The sequence below is a fragment of the Perna viridis genome, chromosome 8 (genome assembly GCF_037379345.1).
Source record: "Perna viridis isolate PV_CMFRI_1.1 ecotype Kerala chromosome 8, ASM3737934v1, whole genome shotgun sequence".
NCBI lineage: Eukaryota > Metazoa > Mollusca > Bivalvia > Mytilida > Mytilidae > Perna > Perna viridis.
In genome coordinates, this window is record NC_142452.1 from 15,848,943 (window position 1) to 15,872,353 (window position 23,411).

At 34.3% G+C, this 23,411-nt stretch overlaps 1 pseudogene; it reads left to right on the forward strand.

Annotated features, from left to right (window-relative positions):
- The first annotated feature begins 8,162 nt into the window (after positions 1 to 8,162).
- On the forward strand, positions 8,163 to 10,139 carry LOC148609504 (uncharacterized; annotated as a pseudogene).
- Positions 10,140 to 23,411: the final 13,272 nt, after the last annotated feature.

Consider the following 23,411-nt stretch of genomic DNA (forward strand, 5'->3'; position numbering starts at 1 on the left):
TTTACGACAAACGTGATGACTTTTCATTCAGAATTGTCAACTTTCCTTTCATCTGTGGCAACATCCCTTCGGCTCCTGCGTATGGAGTGTTCATATCACAACTCATACGTTATGCCTAGAGCTTGCCGAAACAACGCAGACTTTTTGTATCGCGCTAGAACTCTAACAAATAGGCTTCTGGAACAGGGTTATGTTGCTACAAGATTGAAGTCATCACTACAGAAGTTTTATGGTCGTCATCATGAACTCGTGGATCGTTATGGTGTATCCATCAGCACCATGAAAACTGATTTATTCAACGGGTCATAGTTTTCCTTTCCTCGTTTGTCTACCCCGGACTTGACTTTTTATGAGCAACTCGGCGGGTGTTTCTAGAAAAGCAGAGGACGCTTACCCTACCGGTGCACCTGGTCCATGCTCCCAGTTTTTAGTGGAGTCCGAATTGCTCATTTACTTTTGTTACTTTGTATGTATGATTTTAGTTACTTTATGTTCTTTGTTGTGTATGTCTGTTTTCCATGTCTGGTCTTTGTTCCTGGATTACATTCTTTTGATTACCGCTATAACCTTGGTTCCCTTGATAACTCTTTCGGACCAATGTTCATACCGAAGCGGATACAGATAGATATATTGAAGGTCGAGAGAATCGAGCCAATGAAAAAAAAAAAAAAACAAAAACAAAAACAAAAAAAAAAAAACAAATTTCGCGTGTATACTTTGTGAAAATATTTTTTGGAAGTCTATTTTTTAATTTGACGGGCAGAACAATCCAAGCCTATTTATAAACTATTTTTGAGCCTCATTCGATATAAGACACACTATATATGTACAATATGTATTGGAAATGATCTAGTTCAATTTTATCACTGTGTTCGCTCCTGTCTTACATGTATGTGACTCCTAACATTCAACAAATAAGAAGCTATGAAGCTCAAAGATGTCTTCCATAGCAATTCTAGCAATCTGGTAAGCCATGACTTGGTATCAACTTATGGAGGAATTTAATTCCAACCTCTTACCTTGTAGGAGTTAAATATATCGTACATGTAAAGCAGACTTTTTTACCCCCCCCCTCCAACCCAAGAAAAAAAAAGAAAAAATATTGGCATCTCTTCAGGTAGAAAACATCTGTGATCAGTTTTGTTGAATCTATCAGGAAGTTGATACCCGACAAATATTTTTAATCGCTTTAAAATGTTAAATCATTCTCACAAATGTGAATAAAGATTTTTCCGAAGGAATTCTTTGTCACTATTAAGGACTTTTATAGTAGACATACATTAATATGATTCAAAATCCCATCAAATCAGAAGTTGATGTCGGACAGTTATCAAAATCTGTTACAATGTATAATAGACCTGTATTTAAATTAATTTGATTTAGTTACAAGTCCATGAATGTATGCTCCGTCAGTATAAAACTACTAGTACCTAACAAATTTAAAGTTCATTTGATTAGTTGTTGCAGGGATAGTTGCGACGTAATTCAGGCGGCCAGTGTGAAACTAATACACCACCCTCTAGTCGAGTTAGGTAGAACAAATTTAAAATTCTGTCCAAGTTTGAAATTAATTCCTTTGGTTGGTTCAGAAGAAAAGTGACAGGCCAATACATGGACGATGACAATAGCTAACATGGTCCTTTGAACCAGCGTTGTCACTGGGTGACAAACCAATGCGGGGACGACGATATTTAGCTACCATTGTCCTTTGGACCAGTGTTCTCAACGGGTGGCAGACCAATGCATGAACGATGACAATATGGTACATGGTAAAACAATATTAGAAAAGACAAAGTAAAAAGAATTTTTCTTGTGCCATCAATTTGATGCCGAGAAATGTTAAGAAGATCAAAATATCAGGCCTGGTAGATCTTGACATGATGACCAATTTAATCATCCCAACAATTTTGAATTTTGATAAAGTTGTTATGTTGACCGATCGTACATTTTGACATGAAGTACTAGCACTTCATTGAAAACTTGTTACGTATGGTCAACGCTTTTTCACACCGATGAAACATGAAAATGAAACGTTTAATTAACAGTATAGATATAGAATACGTAACAGTTTTTATTATGACTATGCACTTAAGTTAATAAGTTTTACCTAAAGTCCTACATGTACTTGTAAAAATGGTAAAAAATGTAAGGAAGCCTAATCTATCCTTTTTCAGCAACTCATTACATTTATTTGTATACATGGAAAAAATCTAATATTACTTTAAAAATGTTATATCATTACAAATAATTATTATTATGATCTGAAACCTTACAAAATCTATAAACCATATTACATACATGTACTCAGCTGTACTGCGACAACAGTAGCATACCATTTACACCAATTTTGGTTCTCAGTAGGTAAATCTTACCTATTACATATATTAACTGGGATGACCTCGTCTGAGGCTTATCACTTGATACCCAAAAAGCATATTCAATTCCATGAGACATCTGAAGCTGGTTCGCTGTTTATCGAAAACACACTGATCGATTGAAGATTAACATTTTAATTAAATGCTGTTCAATGAAATGAAAAACATACAAATTATGGATTATAAAATATATACATGGTAAACAAAATGTAAACTTTGCAATTATAAGAGTTGTGCTGACTTGAATACAGTGTACTAAATTGAAATTAAGCACAAAGTTTCTATGAGCAGAATTTCTCAAATAATCCTAAAAACACAAAATATGAATTTAAGAAACAGCAAAGGTACGTAGTATGTAAAAACTGAAAACTGCTTCCGTAATCAAACTGAAGTCGACCGAGTACTTACATAATGGGAATTGGCGGGTTGGTAAAATGTTTTTCGCCACCAAAATGGCGCTTGTGCATGCAGACGAATCTGAATGTCCAGACAGAACTATATACTGTACTTGAAACTACATAGATCAGGACTATACAGGTTTTAAATTAAATAAATGCTGTACTTGAAACTTCAGATACCTGGAATATGCTTGTTTTAAATGAAATAAATTCTGTACAAGAAACTTCATATCCTAGACTATACAGAAATACAGAAATGGAGGGGCTTCAATAAGCTAAGCCTGTTTGACATAGTCGTCACGAAACTGTTGATGATATACAAAATCTAATCATTCTGGGCACGTTCTGATGAACAATTTTCAGAAACCAGATGGCCATGACCATTGTTAATTGTCTTTGTTGTGGACCTACCATGGAATAATGGACAATAGATGCATAAACAATTCATTTTCTGTCTTTTGTCTCTTCTACCCCTATCTATTTATTAATAGTTAACCAAACACATTTGAAATCTATACGATCTGCCTTAGAGTTAATAATTTGATCTTCTATCCTACATAATAACACCTAAATGAACTGTCCCGTACTACCATACATTGTGTACTAAGTTACAACCCTAGATTTATCCTACGAGGATGAATGACCCGGCCAGCGAAAGGTATATTTTTTATATAGCCTAGCTGGCCGAGTGGTCTAGGGCGCTGGACTTAACGCAGGCGGTGTTCTATATATGTCACAGCGGTACGAGCTCGAGACCCGCAGAGGGAACGACCAAAAATTTGCATCGCAAATTTGACAGTTCTAACATCGTAGGGAATTTTTCAGACCCTTCTATATGCTTACATTATCTTCCCTGTATCAATTCGATCCGATGGAGCAGTGCAGCCAATATAGTCGTCACATTCTGAGACGTTGTATATATCTAATAATATATATACTCAAGAGACAATTGAGTTTCTGTTAGTTAGAAGTTCCGAGTTAGTTTAATTTTAATTTTAGAGTTTATGACCAGTTCTAGTCTTACTTCAGTATATTTTTACTTATTAACATCTAGATGTAGCTGCTACCTCTTTCTTTTATATGATACGTTTGTATAATTACATGTATATATGATAGATTTAATAATTTTAAACATTGAGCGCTAATTGATTGTTTAAAAAACTATGGGTTATGCAACACCTGCTGCCCAATCCTATTTGATATTAAATAAAATATGTTTAAATCAATAAATCGCGAAAGTTTTGCGCCATTACCAAGATTTCCAAAGTATCTTGGCGTAATTTCAATGTCATCACATGACTATCAATTTTTCGCATAGTATGTAAAAGTATTAACGTCCCTTATTTGATTTGATTAATACATGTATATCACATTAGTATTACACTTTCATACCAGAAGTAATTGCACGGAAACGTAAAAAGGCTCAAGAAAATACAATAAGACAAAAATGGAAAAAAGTATTACTAAAAAAAAATACACTGTTACATTGTGAGACAACAGTTAAGTTAATAACACGTTGTCTTGATGTGACATATGTATTTGATGTTGATAACATGAACCACTTAGTATATTAAAATGAAGTAACTAATACAGATTAGTAGGCATTCCAGTAGAATAAAATTGTTATTTAGGATCTTCATTAGGAGAACTGATCTCATATTCCGTATCATCATGGCTCAGGGACAGAAATATGACCCTATATATCTATGAAAATTTCGAATGATAATGATCACTCGACATCTGAACTATCAGATATCGAATGTAAATCAGTACTGCTCTTTACGCCTACTACCCTTTAGTGAATAGTCATTTTTGTTTTTGTTTTTTAGGGGGGAGTGGGGTTTGTTTGTTTTTTTCTGGGTTATTTTTTTGCAAATTTTCCACATGTTAGGTACCGCTAATAATCATGTTTACATACGCTTATCATTAGCTGTTTTTCTTTATAATTATTGGTTTACAGATTCGGTGACGAACTGAGAAGTGGAAAAGTGCTTCTAATCCTTAAGTTCCATAATTAGGTATTATGGTGGTAGATAAAGTACATCACAATAGCTTACTTATTTTGTTTCAAATGATCGTAGTCGCGACTGATTTATTTTACTGAAAATGCACAGAACGCGTTCTAGCGTCATTACAGCAGCAGCGTTGAAAATCATTCACACCGAGTTTATACCTAAGGTTCAAAATAACAAAGAGTCTAACTTAATGCTGAATCGATACGAAAAAAATAACCCTCTAATGTATAGTCGGAAATCTGAATAACAAAATTCCTATCATTTAGATATGATTTAGAGCGATAAGTGCATTGCTTCCAAATACACTGAATGTACTAAATTATTACAAACTTACATGTCATAACTTGGTACAATTTTGTATCTTATTTTAACCGTCTTTGGAACTCGTTTTTAATTAAACGCGCTCAACAATACATCTTAAAAGATTTATATCACACTACTGAAGCATGCAGCTGTGCTGATGACATTTTAACTAGCGGTTGCAAACAGACACCCGGGAAAGTTATTAGGTATATCAGTCCTTGAAAGTCGTAATAGCTTTTTAATTTATTTTCCATTTTTAATCTGTAAATTTTTAAGCTACTGTAGGCACATATGCTGGTACATGTACAGATTGATGCTGGTAGTATCAATAGGAATTAAAAGCCATATGCTAAAAAGCGTGTTTTGAATGTTGTGTATTTGCGAAGTCTCTCTGAATAAGTACATTTATGTTGCTTGGATCGTTTTTAAGGTCACAACGATTCATACAGTTCGCTTCAAAAATAACATATTTCATACATCAATACCAACTTTCTGTAGTTTATGAAGGAGTATTTACAGATATGTATATCATTTAACACTATGGATAGACCTGCTTAAAGATATATTATTAGGAAATTACAAACTGAACATTTCCCAGCCAGGTTGATCAAATATTGGGCAGACAAGAGGAAATAAAAATATAGTATTGGATAATCAAAAGATATTTAATTTGGCCAAATGAAAGTTTTGCGTAATTTCAGATAAAACTTTTTTATTTTTTTAAAATAATGCAGACTTTAAATAAATACTTATCAGTATTGTTGAACCACACTACAATTTATTTGCATAATGTTTGATATTACACGATATGCTCAAAGAACGATAGCAAAAAAAGCAGTCATGAACCAAAGGGATTAGTTAACAAGTAAACACATTTGAGTCTCTTGTTAGTTTACCATTCACATTGATGTCATAAAATTGTCATTCAATTGAACGTAGATATCTACATCACATGAAGTCTATTATTGTACTCGCTGTAATGCAGTTGTTTTATAAGTTAGTGTGTAGGTACGTTTTATAAGTTAGTGTATAGGTATGTTTTATAAGTTAGTGTGTAGGTTTGTTTTTTTAATCAAAATTAGAAAACATTTTTTTTCAAATTCCCGTCTTTTGAAAGATATCACGAAAAACGATTTTATGTTTTTTAATGTAGATCAAAGTAATTTATATTGCGGTAATTAAGCATTGATGTCATAAAATTGTCATTCAATTGAACGCAGATATCTACATCACATGAAGTCTATTATTGTACTCGCTGTAATGCAGTTGTTTTATAAGTTAGTGTGTAGGTACGTTTTATAAGTTAGTGTATAGGTATGTTTTATAAGTTAGTGTGTAGGTTTGTTTTTTTAATCAAAATTAGAAAACATTTTTTTTCAAATTCCCGTCTTTTGAAAGATATCACGAAAAACGATTTTATGTTTTTTAATGTAGATCAAAGTAATTTATATTGCGGTAATTAAGCAAATTATCATTAAATTTATTCAAAACAGTGACAATTACGAAAATATACAAATTGCAAAAGCACCATACTTTTTTTCATTTGTACTGGAAGTCACAAATACAAATATAATTCTATATAGCCAGTATTGACAAAATGTAAAAGTTCATGGAGGTTACTTCTCTGTCATTAATAAAAGTAAGAATAAAGGTGTGTTTGTGGTTTTTTTGTGACACTGTAATATGTTTATGGTCTCCCATAATGAACTACGTAGCTGTTTCTTGTTTTTTGTGACTTCTCGAGATTTTTTTATAGAGAGTGGCATAAAGGTTTACAACATAAATTAAAGTCATACGGCATGACTGGTGATCTTTTAAATGGTTTAAAAGTTATCTTGAAAACAGGGAGCAAAGAGTTGTAATAAAAAATATAATGTCCCCCGTTTGCGGTGTCTCAGCTGGAGTTCCTCAATGGTCTGTGCTAGGTCCTCTACTTTTTATCATCTTCATAAACAGTATATCTGAAAAGCTAATTTCATTGTCAAGACTTTTTGCAGATGATATATCATTTGGAGTTTCCGGAACCGATCTTGTACATATTAAATATATCAGAGATCATGATCTTGCTGAACTAGACGACTGATCTAAAAAGTGGTTGATGACGTTTAATCCGGGTAAGACGGAAGTCTTACATGTAACGATTTTGAACATGAGTATACCTAACATTAACATTAACTTCAATAATCAAGCAATTTCAACTGCTGACTCTCATAAACACTTAGGTGTAATACGTCAAAATGGCCAATTTTAGAATATGCAAGTGAAGTGTGGAACAACTGTGGTGTAGTTTATTCGAATAAGTTAGAAAATGCCCAACTTGAAGCAGCTAGAATCGTAACTGGATTACCCTTTTTTCCAAGATAGATCTTATCAACCGCGAAACTGGATGGGAAAGATTAAAATCTAGACGCGAGAGAAGAGAACTCCAAATGATGCATACACTTAACAACCAAATTGCACCTCCATTTCTATGCAATTCACTTCTCAAACAATTCAAAGTACTACTAACTATCCCCTAAGAAATGTTTCAGATACAATATTACCCTTCTGTAGACTTTCAATAACATCAGAATCATTTATTCCCTCTACGATAAGACATTGGAATAATCTAGATCAATCAACAAGAGATTTGGATTCGTTATCAAAATTCAAAAGCGAACTAAAATGTACAGTAAAAACCAATATCCCCAAACACTGTGCTTTTGGACTCAGACGACTTAATATTGTTCTAACACATATGAGAGGCGGAGCATCATTTCCTAATTATGACTTTCATAAAGTATACATTATTGGTAATCCAACTTGCAGATGTGGATTCAAGGTAGAAACTCAATACCACTATTTTTCGAATGTCATTTATACAGTCTCCTAAAGCAGAAATAAATGGTCACCGGGAAATTTGCCGATTAATCGAGAAGTGTTTTTACATGGACACGAGGATTTCGTTAATGGAAAAAAGACTTCACAAGTAAGATGCAATTGTGTCTAATCCCTTTATTACGTTATTCGACAAATACATGTACAATATGTTTAAACTAAAGCTACGTAGTTTGTAATACAGTTTTTGAACTATGACAATGTACCATTGGTACTTCTATGAATCATTACACATGGAAGCACAAATTTTGAGAAAGATTATAAAAAGGTAAATTACGAGAAAAATTTGAAAGTTGTTAGAAACTTTTTAATTATTTTTATTTCCGTTGAGTTTGTTAGAGTATTTTTTAAGTATATATTTTTTTCGTCGATTTTTATCGTTAAAATATGCATAGAAATAATGAAAGAGTAATCAAGGGAACCAAGGTTATAGCGGTAATCAAAAGAATGTAATCCAGGGACAAAGACCAGACATGGAAATCAGACACACACAACAACGAACGGAAGTCTTCGTCATTTAAATAAACATAACCATGGTTACAACATTTATACTGAAGACTATAACTATAGATGGTTAAGTTATGACGGTTTATACTCTCGAAAATAACATGGCAGAACAAATTATGAATATTTTTCTTTGCGAAAATGTATATATCATGATTGAGGGTTGCAAACAGTAAACGGATTTGAAGTTAATCCATGAGACAAAACTTTCAAATAGAGGCAAATTAAACAATGAATGCCCTAGAAATTAATCGTAAACCAAACCGGATAAAGGAAAATACACAATGAAATGCATGTTTGCACCGTTTTAAAATAAATACGGTAAAAGTAGATATACTGCCTGTTTATCTTGCATTTTGGTTACATTTTGTTACATAATACACGAGTTCAAATTTGCAAAACGCTCATAGATATTATGGTAAGTTTCAGATTAGTTATAATCTGCCTCTTAGAAAAAGTACAAGTAAACGTATGGCTAAAAACAAAGATGGTGGTGATAGAAAGGCAACAAGTCCACCGGCGAATGATTCAAGACCATTAACACGTACTGTGCCTCCCCAACCTATAGCATCGGCACCCTCCAGTACAACCGTCCCTTCAATATCCATGGCATCTTATAATTCTGCCTCCATGCATGTATAAATGCCAAAAAACCCAGGTCTGTCAGGAAACCACTCGTCGAATTTCGAAAGTAATTCTATCGTCTCATGCAATACTGATTATATACAGGCAATGAATTCAACAAGAAATTTAATTATAGTGCTAATAAAAATGAATATGGCCAAAACAAAACCAATTTAACGTACCAAATAAGATGAAAAGTGCCAATGATGACATAGCATTAAATGTATCACAATCAATAAAAGAAAAGTTAATAAAAGGAGAATACGTTGATTTATCAATATTTATCAATAGTTCGACAAATGAAAGCAACCGAAAACACTATATTTTTCAACCAGGGTCAGTTGATTCAACAATAAAAAACAAAACAAATAACAAACATTGAAATTTGGACTGATGCGTTTATTGTGCAATTAAATATATATCATTCTGCACATAACACCAGAACAATACGGTCAAACACACCAATGCCAAAAATGATTAAAGAAGCTACACATAATACAAACCCTGGTGAAAAAAATATGCTCGTCAAAGAGGCTTTCTTCTTTGTGCATATAAAGAAGCTCCGCAACGTAAACTAGTAGTTGTTGTGTCTTCATATATACTATGCTGCGTGTAGATCGTTGAACAATAAACCATAAATCATTAACGCGTACAATTCCTTTAAAGGAGGAGTTGACCTTTCAGATCAAATTGGTGTCATATAATGATCAACGTAAAAGTTGTAAAATTTGGAAAAAAATTAATATTACATGTTTTTCATCGGATTCTACTGCACGCATATTTGTTATATTTCCAAAATACTAGTGACAATACTATAATGTCTAGACCTGAATTTCATCAAGCATGTCGTTAAAAGCCTATCTAAGGACTACCTCAATGGAAAAAATCCACAAAATGGGGGAAGAAAAGTAAGTGAATTCTCTCTGGAAAATAAAGACTGCATCGTCTGTTCAAATAGGACAAACGGACGGAGGTCGAGAACAGAATGCTCTCGCTGCATAAAAGGAGTGCACATGACGTGTTTAAAAAGACATGAATGTTAAAAACTTAAAAGAGTGATTGTGTTTTTGTTACACGTGTAATCTGTTTCAATAAGTATTTATATGGAAAAGTAGTGACGTCTGTATTTCATGTTAAATATTTAAAACTATTAATTACATTACTTTCGGCTTTTTAACAATGATATTTTAACAAAACTATACAAAAAAAAGTAGTTGAAACCTATACTCCTATTACTTTATATATAATAGTGACCCTTTCTCGCCTACAACAAATACCGTTAAAACGGTTACAAAAATATGTGCAAAAAAGTGACACAAAAAAAAAAAAAAACAAACAAACAACAAGGGGAACAAAACAAAACAAAAGATAATGGAATGTTACTCGGGAACGATTGAACGGACAGCGCACTAACCGGGGTAAACAATACAATGACGTCAACAAGAAAGGGACAATTCAGATGGTCATATTGTGACGTGTATGGTTTGAATGGAAAACATTCAGTAGGAAAACCGGAAGCCCCTGCGTAGGAAAATATCTAATTACAGGTGGTTGCTGAGGAAGCCAATATGGCGGCATTTTTTAGGAAAATTTTGGGACCCACCTTTTTCCAAATTCCCAAACTGTTATTGCTTAGGTAGAAAATCGGATCTGCCTGCTAGAATATCATAACATGGGGCATTAGAGAGCCACAACTAGGTCAGTATAAACTCAGTAGAATAAGAATAATCTTTTAATATCTGACTAAAATTGCGTGCCAAAAATTAGTAGTTTTTTTTTTATTTGCCAAAAAATCGAAGCGGCTAAGTTTCGTGACTCTCGTAAGGAGTATTCGCAATGAAATCTTATGATTTCAAAGACTTTAATGAGCCCATAATCGCTTAAATCCCTGAGGTAACATTTTTTGTACCTAATTTGAATATCATCATTTTTTACGAAAATATACGGGATTTGGGGCAGTCATGTAAGTAACAATTATTTTCACCTTCTCGTATGGAGTACTTCCATTAAATCATGTCATTTTGTCAATGAGCGTTAGTATCTTCCTCATGGAACTAAATAACTTGATTGCACTGAGTTTATCAGTTGTCAGTAGCGGATCCAAAGTTAAAGGTGAAGAAGGGGGCAAAAATATTTATTAACAGGATCACTGGTGAGGATCATGAAGTAAATGTTTTTTATGACAAAAAAAAAACACAATTTTTCAAATTTTTTTTTCTAACGGGGGCCTGGGCCCCCTGGATCTACCACTGGTTTTGGGTGCAAGTATTCAGCGAATGGTTAATATTTTTAATGCATTGCATTGCATGAATTTGGATTGTAACGACACACATTTGGCACGAGTAGTGTAAACATGTACATGTATTTGTAGACACTTAACAGATTTATTTACACGAGTAAAAGTTTATCAAACAGGGCTAAATGTTAGTGTTAATGCATTGATAACATTTTACCAATATTGTACATGTACATGATATTTTTCCTTCACTCTCACATATTTTGCAGTTGATTTGGATGCATTTTCCTTTGATCTTTCCAACATAAGCCAAATCTTACACATTTGCATCTTGAAAGGTTGACAGCCCTGGGTTTTGTAAATTTGTTTGTAATTTTTTATCTCTGCCTTTTCAGATAGAAGGATACAGTCTCTAGGAATGCCAGTTATCAACTTATCATGCCTGAAATGGTTATACATCTATAATTCTTATCATGAGATTCTTCATGCTGATAGCCATTTTTGATTGGTCGAGAAAGTCGTTGCCAGAAAGTTCATATATGCATGAACTTCGCCAGATCGATTATACATGCATGAACGTCAGTAAACTTGAAACCAATATGGCGGCCGTGTAGTTTGAAAGAGTGTGGCAACGAACTGAACGGCATACTATAGCCGTAAGAATTGACGTATCCAAATTAGTCAAGGAACCAACATGTTTTATGAAAAATCTGACATCATATTAACAAACAACAGGAAACTATGCATTAGAACACTAAATTTTTCAACAGGAATTATTGAGTGCCATAATATGATCTGTACAGTTATCAATAACTCTATTCCTGTCCAAAAAAACAGAAAATAAACTATAGAAGTTTCCGAACACTAGATATCAATGCGTTAAATGAAGATATTGCAAATATCCATAAACCAACCTACCAAGTACCAACATAAATGAGTGTTATGAATCTTTTGAAAATAAACTGTCAACCATTTTTGACAAACATGCTCCTATAAAAACAATGTACAGGAAGCAGAATCAGGTTCCTTATATGAACAGGGAATTGCGGAAGGCAATCTATGACAAGAAGATGTATTTACCAAATATTAAATAATAAAAATTCTAAAACATGGGAACAGTGTAGAATTAGACGAAATCTTGTTAACAAACTAAAACGTAAATCAGAGAATAAGTATTTTTTTAGAACGATGCACTGGAGGATGTAAACAAAAGGATTTCTGGCAAACTACAAAGCTTTATTTTTCAAAGAAATGTAAAAGCTCAGATTCAAAAATTTTTCTGCAAGAAAATGAAAATGTTATTTCAAAACATGAAGAGGTGTCAGAAGTTTTTAATACTTTCTTTGTAAACGTATCCAAAGATATTGGAAAAGATTACAATTTTGACAAAGATAATAATCCTACATGTGGTTTGGAGAAAACTGAAGATAAAATGTTTCAGAAAAATTGTTTTACTTTTCAACCCACCAGTGAGGAAAAAGTAGCCAAAATTATAAGCATATTTGATACAAAAAAGGCTACAGGTGTTGATACAATTTCTGTAAAATTGATAAAATGTTGCAGTTCATCAATTATAAAACCAATTACTGATATGATCAATTTTTCTATAGAAACTAGTTCTTATCCAGACAGGCTAAAGGAAGCACAGGTTATACCTATCTACAAAAAAGCTATCTTTTCCCGAAAAATAACTATAGACCTGTCAGTATTTTCCCCAATCCTTTTAAACTTTTTGAAAAAGTGCTGGCAGAGCAACTCTCAAATTTCTTCGAAAATATATCTGATAGTTTTTGTGTGCATTCAGGAAAGGACATGGCTGGCAAACAACTCTGTTAAAACTTTTGCAAGATTGGAAACTTGCTTTGGAACGAAATCACTTTTTGGCTGCTATTCTTATAGATTTATCTAAAGTTTTTGACTGCCTTCCCCACAATATTTTGATATGTAAACTGTCGTCTTATGGCCTGTCTGAAGAAGCCTGTAATCTACTTTCATCTTATTTATCAAGTAGAAAACAACAAATGAAGATAGGTGGTATTGTAAGCCAATGGGCAGATATTGAAAAAGGTGTACCCCCAGGAATCAATAATGGGGCCTTTAGTATTTAAAATATTTATCAATGACATTTTTTATTTCATTGGGTAATCTTTATAATTATGTAGATGACAATACTTTAACGTACTGTTCTTCTAGTTATGATGATCTTGTAAATGTTTTAGATTGATTAGTTTCATGTTAACTGCATGCAGGCTAACCCTGAAAAATTTCAGACGATTGCTGTAGGTAAAAAGTATGCTAAAAGGTCTCCTAGTCATCACTACAGAAGTTTTATGGTCGTTATCATGAACTCGTGGATCGTTATGGTGTATCCATCAGCACCATGAAAACTGATTTATTCAACAGGTCATAGTTTTCCTTCCCTCGTTTGTCTACCCCGAACTTGACTTTTTATGAGCAACTCGGCGGATGTTTCTAGAAAAGCCGAGGACGCTTAACCTACCGGTGCACCTGGTCCATGCTCCCAGTTTTTAGTGGATTCCGAGTTGCTCATTTGCTTTTGTTACTTTGTATGTATGATTTTAGTTACTTTATGTTCTTTGTTTTGTATGTGTTTTCCATGTCTGGTCTTTGTCCCTGGGTTACATTCTTTTGATTACCGCTATAACCTTGGTTCCCTTGATTACTCTTTTAGAATTTGTGATATTAATGTGACATGTGAAGAGACAGTCAAACTCCTAGGAGATGATATAGATTTTATGTTAAATTTTGATAGTCTTATTAAAACTATTTGTACAATAGCTGTACAACAGCTGACAATTTTGAAGAGAGTTGGTAGAAATCTTTGTAAACTAAGAAGACTTACTATTTTACATACATTTATATTGTCAAATATTGGAAAAAAAAACTGCTCCTATGTTGCCTGTGAAACATGATTTGTGTTACCATGACTGAAGCAGCGCACCTAAATCCTATTGTTCTCGGTGTGGTACTGCTTGCTTTGCATTTAATTTGCTTATAAGTGCTTGTAAATGTCTTAATTTGTCTTCGTCATATTTTATTTGTTTCTCGTTTTATGTATTGTCTTACATGTATGCATGCATTCACTGTTTTATTATTCACTTTATGTCGGTTATAAAAGCTCTTTAAGAGCTTATGTTGTTTTGTTACATAACTTGCCGACTTTAAATAAAGCTTATTTGATTTGAATTTGATTTGAAGAATAGTTTATTACATGCACGTTGATTTTACGGGACAAGTTTGTTTACAGAGAGTAATTTTCAGCTCGGGGAAAGAAACTTATAACTGAGTCTGACTGAACTCTTGAAAACACCTTGTTGTAATTTTCCTTAATCATTATATTCCTGTTGAATTGTTTACATCAGGTGACTGTTGAATTGAGTTGTAAGGATTGAACAGATATTTTCAGCCGTTCATTGAGTTTGGAAGCTCCGACATCCGTTCATACATGCATGAACGGCCAAAAAATAGCTGTTCAATCCTATAGTTAAACCTTTATTTTTAATATGAACTGTATTGGTTTGCAGTGTAAATGCTACTTTAAATATGAAATTCACAGCACATGGAATGTTGTTATTGACCAGTTTCCTTGCATTAGTTTTTTTTTTGTTATGTTTAATCTAATTTTTTTCTTCACACTAATTAGTTCTTCCTGTATTGTTTGAAAGTGGGTCACACAGTGGCAAATTTGTAGACACTAAACAGATTTATTTACTCCAGTAAAAGTTTGTCAAACAGAGTAAAATGTTAGTGTCTTGTCACCTTCCCCGAATAAAAAGATAATGATAGTTCCCTAAAGACTAAAAACTATATTTTATTGATTAATCCTTTTTTGTAAGATATTTCTTTATATTTTGCACCAAACTGAAATATAGTTTAAACATATTTATTCAGTCAAATACATTTCTGTTTGAATTTTTTACACAGTACAATAATACACACTGGATCAGGAAACAAGCAAAGCTTATATTAATCCATCTCCTTATAAAGTATGACAATTATAATATTTTATAACATAATTCGATGCTCTGTGTACGAATTTACTAAAACGATGAATTGTGGGAAGCTAATGGATAGTGTTGAGGTAGTATGGAATACAGAGGATAAAATTTAACAATATGAAATGAACAAAAAATGTAGAAAAAGAAAAAAACAAAAAGTTAACAAGAAAATTAATTCAATATTAATCATATAAATGATATTAAATATTTTTTTTAAATAATGCGTGAAGTTGAAGTGCATATCAAGTGAACCGTTTGCTGTCAATGATATACATGTGGACTTGTAAGAATAATAGTTTGTTTTGGTCATCTGAAAGATCAGCAGAGCCGAATAGTAGAGTGTGTTCGTCGAAAGTAATCTGGAAGGAAAGAGACGAAAACGTGTCGACTCTAAGCTGACTATAACGATTGCATCTGAGTAAATAATGGGAAGTGGATTCAATATTTTTACATGCGCAGTTAGGTGAATCGACCAGGTAGCGAACGAATAGGTGTTCACGGAGCGAAATTCATACGTAGACGAGCGTGTAGAACCTGTCCTTTACGGCAACCGGCGTAAAATATGTCGGACGTTTCTTTGTGTTCTTATTTACATGTTTTTTAAAAAAACATAAGGAGCATCGATGTTACGGATATCAGAAGGAAGATTGTTCCACGATTTGGTGGTAGAAGGTACAAATAATTGGCGAAGAACTGAGTTCTTACTCGAGGTTCGGATATGTGATAAGCCTGACGAGTATTATGATTGTGACGGTTGCCAACAAGAATAAGAACCATATTTTGTAAATATAATGGTGCGATACCATTAACCATTTTATGGAATATAACTTATTTATGCCCTTCACGTCTAGTGGCTAAGCGTTTCCAACCAATCTCTTCGTAGAGCTTCTGCAGAGACGTTTTGTGCCACCCGTCACTATTCTAGTTGCCTCCAGTTGAACCGATTCGATTTTATTTATAAGTCCTATGTTGCTATTATCCCACACGACATCTCCGTATTCGAGTATCGGTCGTATGTAGGGCATATAAATGGTTTCTAGTGAGAACCTGTCAAGCAAAAATATGTATTTTCTAAGGATGTTTAATCATGCCACGACCCGTTATTTGATATAGTGATGCCAAGATGTTTATGATTGACAACTTCTTGTATAGGTACAGTGTGCATCTGGAGTACTAGATGGATAGGTTTGGATACTTTACGTGAAATCGTCATAGTCTTGGGTTTTTTTGGGGGATTGAAAGTAACCAACCAGTTTTGGGCCCAATTATGGACAGCATCTAGATCAGAGTTTAGCCTTTCGGTCGACAATACTGGAGTATCAACAATAAGAAAAAATACTAGTTTTATCCGCAAAAAGCCTCACTTCGGCTTGAATTACCTCGATGATGTCATTTATAAATAAAATAAAGAGCAAGCGTCCTAAAATAGAACCTTGCGGAACACCCGCGTTTATATCCACGCAGTCTGAATTAGACCCGTTTAATACAACACGTTGGCATCCGCCAGACAAGTAATTCTCTGTCCATTTTAAAAACTCCCCCGAGAAGCCATAGTTTTGACTCTTGAAAATAAATCCTTTGTGCCAAACACGATCAAAAGCTTTATTGATATCACAGAAAACAACCCTGAACTCCTTTACGCAGTCAAGTGCAATCCCAATTTCATTTGAGATATTTACCTATTGCTTAACCGCCGAGTCGCCACGAGTGAATCCAGACTGGTACGGTGTAATGACAGCATTGTCCAACAAAAAGTTGTGCATGTATTTATAAACACATCATTCCATACATTTTGACATGACACATAATAAAGAAATAGGTCTGTAGTTCTTTATATTACTTGGTGCTCCTTGCTTAAAGACTGGAGTCACGTTTGCTCTTTTCCAAGAAGATGGAAAAGTTCCTAATGTCAAAGATAGGTTAAATAGTTTACATAAAGGGTAAGTACGTTCGCGAGCAGCTTCCTTTAACAGACGCGGATTTATCAAGTCAGGTCCGGAAGCTTTTGATGCGTTTAATATAGATAGTACACCATTAACGTCGCGCTCGTTTATTATAATGTTGTCAAGCTTTTGTGGTCCGTTAAGAGGTAATTCTGGTAAAGTGGCATTAGTATCGTCTAATGCAGACTGTAAAGCAAAATATTCGTTGAACATGTTCGATTTTTCGAGTTCATTGAAAATAAGATTATCATCTCTCACTAAAGGAGGAATACCCGAGTGGGAAGATTTCATGCCCGTTATAATATTGCATGTCTTCCACCAAGAACGAGACGAAGATTTGACCTCAGATAAATTATTAATCATTTTTTTTTGTATAATCGATCCGAGATTTACGAATAAGATCTGTTTTTTCATTGCGAATTGTACGAAACTTTTCCCAATCGCCAGGATTTTTGTACGTGTTGCTTTTTTATGGATCCTATTTTTCTGTCGAATGCGTCGGCGAATATTACAAGTAAGCCATCGCGGCTCGTCCTTACGAACATTTACGATCCGACTAGGTATTGTTTCCTGAGCCGCTTCTAGAAAGCAATCACTTATATCAATCGTTGTCTTGTTGATGTCATTATTGTGAAAAAAATACGTCCCAGTCAACAGGAGATAATTTCATGCGGTATTCCGAATAATCACCTTGATTATATAACCAAACTTCCCGCTGAGATGTTTTATGGATACTCTTCTCACAATTTAGAAATCCGACAACAGGACAATATCTGACTTGGTTCAATAATGGTGGACCTACAGCTGTGTAAGGAACAAAATTCACGTTGTAAGTTAAAATAAGATCGATAGTCGAAGAAGAGTGTTCAGAAAAGTTAGTTGGCTCGTCAATTAATTGACTAAGATTATAGCGTGATAAAATATTATTGAGCTTCGAGTTATTTGGGTTTTGTTGATTGTCATTAAAATCACCGGTAAGTATTACGTAGTCAATACTTGCGACATCGCTCGCTGCCTCGATAGAGTTATCGACAAGACTCCGCGTATATAAGACCGTCTACCCCTTAATTTTGAGCTGAACCCACAAAGCTTCTAAATGTTCGGATTCTAAGTCCGGTCGTCTAGTAGAATGGATATCATTATTGACATATACGATAACGCCTCCTCCATTCTTATGGAGTCCTCTATCTCTACGGAATGGGTTTTGAAAATTTTGAAGCTTTACGGAATTATCGGAATGGTTGGTATTTAGCCATGTCTCAGTAAAGGACGGTATATCAAAGTCAGCATATTCCACACTAATACGATCAAGTTTTGGATACAGACGTTGGACGTTCAAGTGAAGAAATGACACTTCAGACGACAATGTTTCAAACATACTTGAATCATCTGGTGAACTACCAGAATCATTAGTTGATAACCGAGGAGGTCCCGGGAACTATAAATAGGACGAAACCGATACAAACCGAGGTACAGAAATTCGAATTTGAAACTTGATTTATGCGCGCATTTGTATTTTCCGATACGCAGCGAGTACGATTTGATAGATAAAAAAAGCGAAAAACAACACGACGACACTAACGGCTTTTCCTCTATCTTTAGAAAACAATAGCATGTAAATACAGTATAATTCAATCAGATGTAGAACATGTTTTTTACGTGCATGAAACTTTGCATGAAACAGGCCAACTCTCTGTCTATATTCATCAATTCCTATCATGTCAACTGATTGTGATTGGTCAACTGAAATATAGAAGGCAATGAAAGGAAGAAAAGGCTTATATGTATTTTCATTAATGTGCCCCTCTTAAACCATGCTAGCAAGTTATATACATGAACAACTAACTAAGGCGCCTTATCCTATTTGAGGGATAAAAGGTTTTGGATAACGGCTGCAATTAACAATTTAACAATTGGATTTTTTCCATCCTTAGGTCTCCCTCTAACTACTATATATCTCACTGATAGTTATTTTTTTCTTAATGATTATCTCAACTTCTGTGACCTTTTATTACAAATTAAAAGTTGTGAGAATAAATGCATAGCACAAACATTTACACATCTTTTCGCAATTATTATACAATAAGGGGAAACCTGACTGACATCTGCACTGCATCGTTAGTTCCTCTTATCAAATGAAATTTACATGCAGATGTTGGTGGTATTCCATACATAAAACCTTTTTGCTAATAGTTTTCCTAGCAAAATTGAATGCATATTGTGTTTGATTAACTGAAAGATTTAAAGATGTCAGTAATATAATAATTATATACGTAATCTTTGTCTGAACAACTAGAGAGTTTGTTTACAACAAAGTTGTTCATAATAATACACAATTACTGGTATAACATGTATGTACAAGTTAGCAACTGATAGATTTTAGAGGTGTGCATGATACATTTACATATAGGCTCTGCGTTTTGTTCTAATATATTGACATACATGTACATTTACAGTTCTTGTTTATAATGGCAACTTGAATATTGGCCCTCAATATAGTTGCTGCAACTGAATTAGTATGAGAACAGTATAATGACGTGACCTTTTAAAGTTTTTAATACAACAATTTGATATTTGTTATACATGTACAGGTCATTTATAAGTCTGCATCAAGGTCATTCATTGTCCCTTGTCTTTGCTAAGTTCCATGCTGACTGAGACATGTACATGTTTACCTACATGCAACCCTTGGAATGTGCTCCCTTCATTTGATGTAAGCATTTCCAAAAATTTACCGAAAATTTGTTGTATCCCTGAAAAAAGTAGAAAAAAAATACTTATCACATATACATATAAAATATATTAAAAACTACATGCATATGCATACCAAGTCTTTGCCAAAGGGTTAAGTTTGGGCAGGAAGAATAATAAATAAGTTTATTTTAGTTTTTTGTTTTGAATTATCATTGTTACAAAGGAATGTAAAACAGATAACTATATTCAGAACTTTGTAATATTAAAGGTGAAAGTAATAAAACCTATCAAGTTCCTTTTATTATGCGAAATATCAGTCAGATATATCTAAACACAAAACAGTTACATGTTCAATCGAATCAACTCGGTAATTGGACGAACATAAGTCCTTAGTTGACCATCTCTCATCACACTCAATTGCACTTTACGGACAAGTCCATCAGTTCCAGGAAAAGTATTTTCGATAATACCAATTGGCCAGTAATTGGGATGGAGATCATTTTCCTTAAGAAATACGACATCTTTCACCTGAATGTCTGAATGACAAAACACATACAGATTCTTGATCGGATGAAATTGGTACAAGCGGTCGAGCGTTCACAATAGCCATTGTTTCGGCAATAAATGTCACTAAAACTTCATGAGTTTGTAGTGTCTTGAATCGAAGAGGATGTTGTCGAGAATATGTCTACAAATCCCAATTAAGCGTTCCAATGAACCTCCCACATGAGATGAGTATGGAGTGTTAAAGTTCCAAAGAATATCTTGATAGTTAAGAGAGTGATTCAACACATTGTCCTCTGCAAATACAGCTTTAAGACCAAGTTTGTTAGCAGCTCCCACAAAATTGGTTCCTCTATCTGAATACAATTGTTTGACAGGCCCACGAAATACTATGAAAGGTCGTTTAGCATTTATTAATGAATCAGTATTCATTTCTTCGACTACCTCAAAATGAACAGCTCTGCTTGACATACATACAAAAATAACTGCCCAAAGGTTTGAATTTAGAGATCCACCACGCGTAGGCCTGGTTACTATATTCCAGGGCCTGAAACAATCTATACCCACATAAGTAAATGGTGGACATGGTTGAAGTCTCAACTCAGGCAAATCGGCCAGCCATCTTTTGGGAAGCACATTTTCCTCGAAACCTCTGACAATGAACACAATTTGATGGTAAAAAACTCATCAATCGTTTCAAACTAGTAATCCAGAATCCAGAAGTTCTGATAGAGCCTTCCGTTATGTGTCCACCCTGATTATGTGTCAGTCTGGGGAAATGGAGCACAAGAAGCTTCGCAATATGATGAGAGCCAGGAATAAGTACAGGATGCCTTAAACTTGGAGATAAAGCAGAGTTCCAACCTTCCTCCAACTCTGAGAATTCACGACGGATCAAGAAATGGATCAAGTTTGAGAATCTTACTAGTTTTAGGAATAGCAACCCCGTCACTAAGATTTTGAATCTCTGATTCATAACTTTCGAGCTGAACTTGTCGAATAATGAACGCTTCAGTTTCTTTTCTTAAATCCATTTCAGAACCACCAGAAGTTTCAAAGGAATCATCTAATTTACACTAAGACTTTGCTTTCCTTTTAACCTTTTGACTTTTTATGATCAACTCGGCGGGTGTTTCTAGAAAAACACAGGACGCTTACCCTATCGGTACACCTGGCCCATGCTCCCAGTTTTTAGTGGAGTCCGAGTTGCTCATTTGCTTTTGTTACTTTGTATGTATGATTTTAGTTACTTTATGTTCTTTGTTGTGTGTGTCTGTTTTCCATGTCTAGTCTTTGTCCCTGGATTACATTCTTTTGATTGCCGCTATAACCTTGGTTCCCTTGATTACTCTTTTAAGAGGGACGATAGCTCTCACTAGAGATTTCGTGAATGAAAAACGTTCAAAACGATGAGATTCTAAAAGGGGCTCTGAAATCTGAGTCTGACAAGAAGTCACGTTTTGTCGAAGTTCTTTGTAAATTTCAGGTGAAACTAATAGAAAGTTTATATTTTCAGTTGAATGTTCCCTGAGAAATAATGCAGGTGGCTTTTTCCACTGAGATACATGATCTACATCTGGATTACTGATGAAACGAGTTCCCAAATCAGCGGGATTGAAATTGGTAGGTATGAAAGACCATTGAGAGGGTGTTGAAACCTTGTGGATTATTCCAACTCAATTGCTGACATATGTGAAAAACCTTCTAGTAGTGTTACAAATAAAGCCAATGCTGCTATCAGTATAATAATGGCAAACACTTTGATCAAGATCCATGTAAGAACAAAAAGAATTACTCGGTAGCCAAAACAGCTCCATAGAGCTCAAGTCTAGGAATAGTGTGACCCTTAAGAGGCGCTAGCTTTGATTTTGCCATAGGAAATCCAACAGAAACGGATCCTGCTTGGTCAACATACTTCAAAAAGTCAATAGCTGAGATGGCTTTCTCGGACGCGTCAGAGAAAATGTGAATTTCAATGTTCTTTGTTAATGATATCGAAGTCGGAATAATCATTCTAAGAATTCGAAGAATTCCAATTGAGGTCAAAACTCTATACCATGTGTTCCATTTTAACTCGTATTCTGGTGACAGTGGATCATTCCAGTCAGTTCCTGGTGGAACTATTTCCCTTAGCAAAATCTTGCCACTGATGACAAGTTGTGATATAAAGCTTAACGGGTCAAAGAGACTATTGATAGTTGAAAGTATGCCTCTACGGGTAATTGGCTTCTCATCATCATTTACACTGAATATAAACATGTCAGAATTGAGGTCCTATGAAATTCCCAAGCTTTGTTGAGTCGGCAATAAATCCGAAGTTAAGTCTTTTAAGTCTTTAACAAGATCATCAGATGAAAACGTGTTCATTACCTCAACATTGTTTGAAATAGTTTTATGGAATCGAATTTTGCCATTTTGATGTAAACACTTCTGAGTTCCATGGAACAGACTGATAACATCGGACTCATTAGCTACAGACGTGAGGCCGTCGTTAACATAGAAACTGTCACATACGAAAGACCGTACATCATTATCCGAGTCTTCCACTGCCTTTCGTAGGCCGTATGTGGCGACTGAAGAAGACGGGTTGTTCCGAAATACATGTACAGTCATTCTGTTTTTTATTAACCGTTTCAAATAATCATTGTTCTCATACCAAAAGAACCTTAAGAAATTGCGATGATTTTCCGACACGCGAAACTGGGAGAACATCTGTTCTATGTCTCCTGTAAAGACTACTGAATTCTTTCTGAAGCGCATAAGAACCCCAACTAAACTGTTTGTAAGGTCTTGGCTAGATACTAATACTTCATTAAGCGATGTGCCTTCAAAAACTGCTGATGAGTCACAGACTCCACGTATTTGTCCCGGCTTTTTGTAGTGGTACACTTAAAATAACGGTAAATACCAACATTCGCT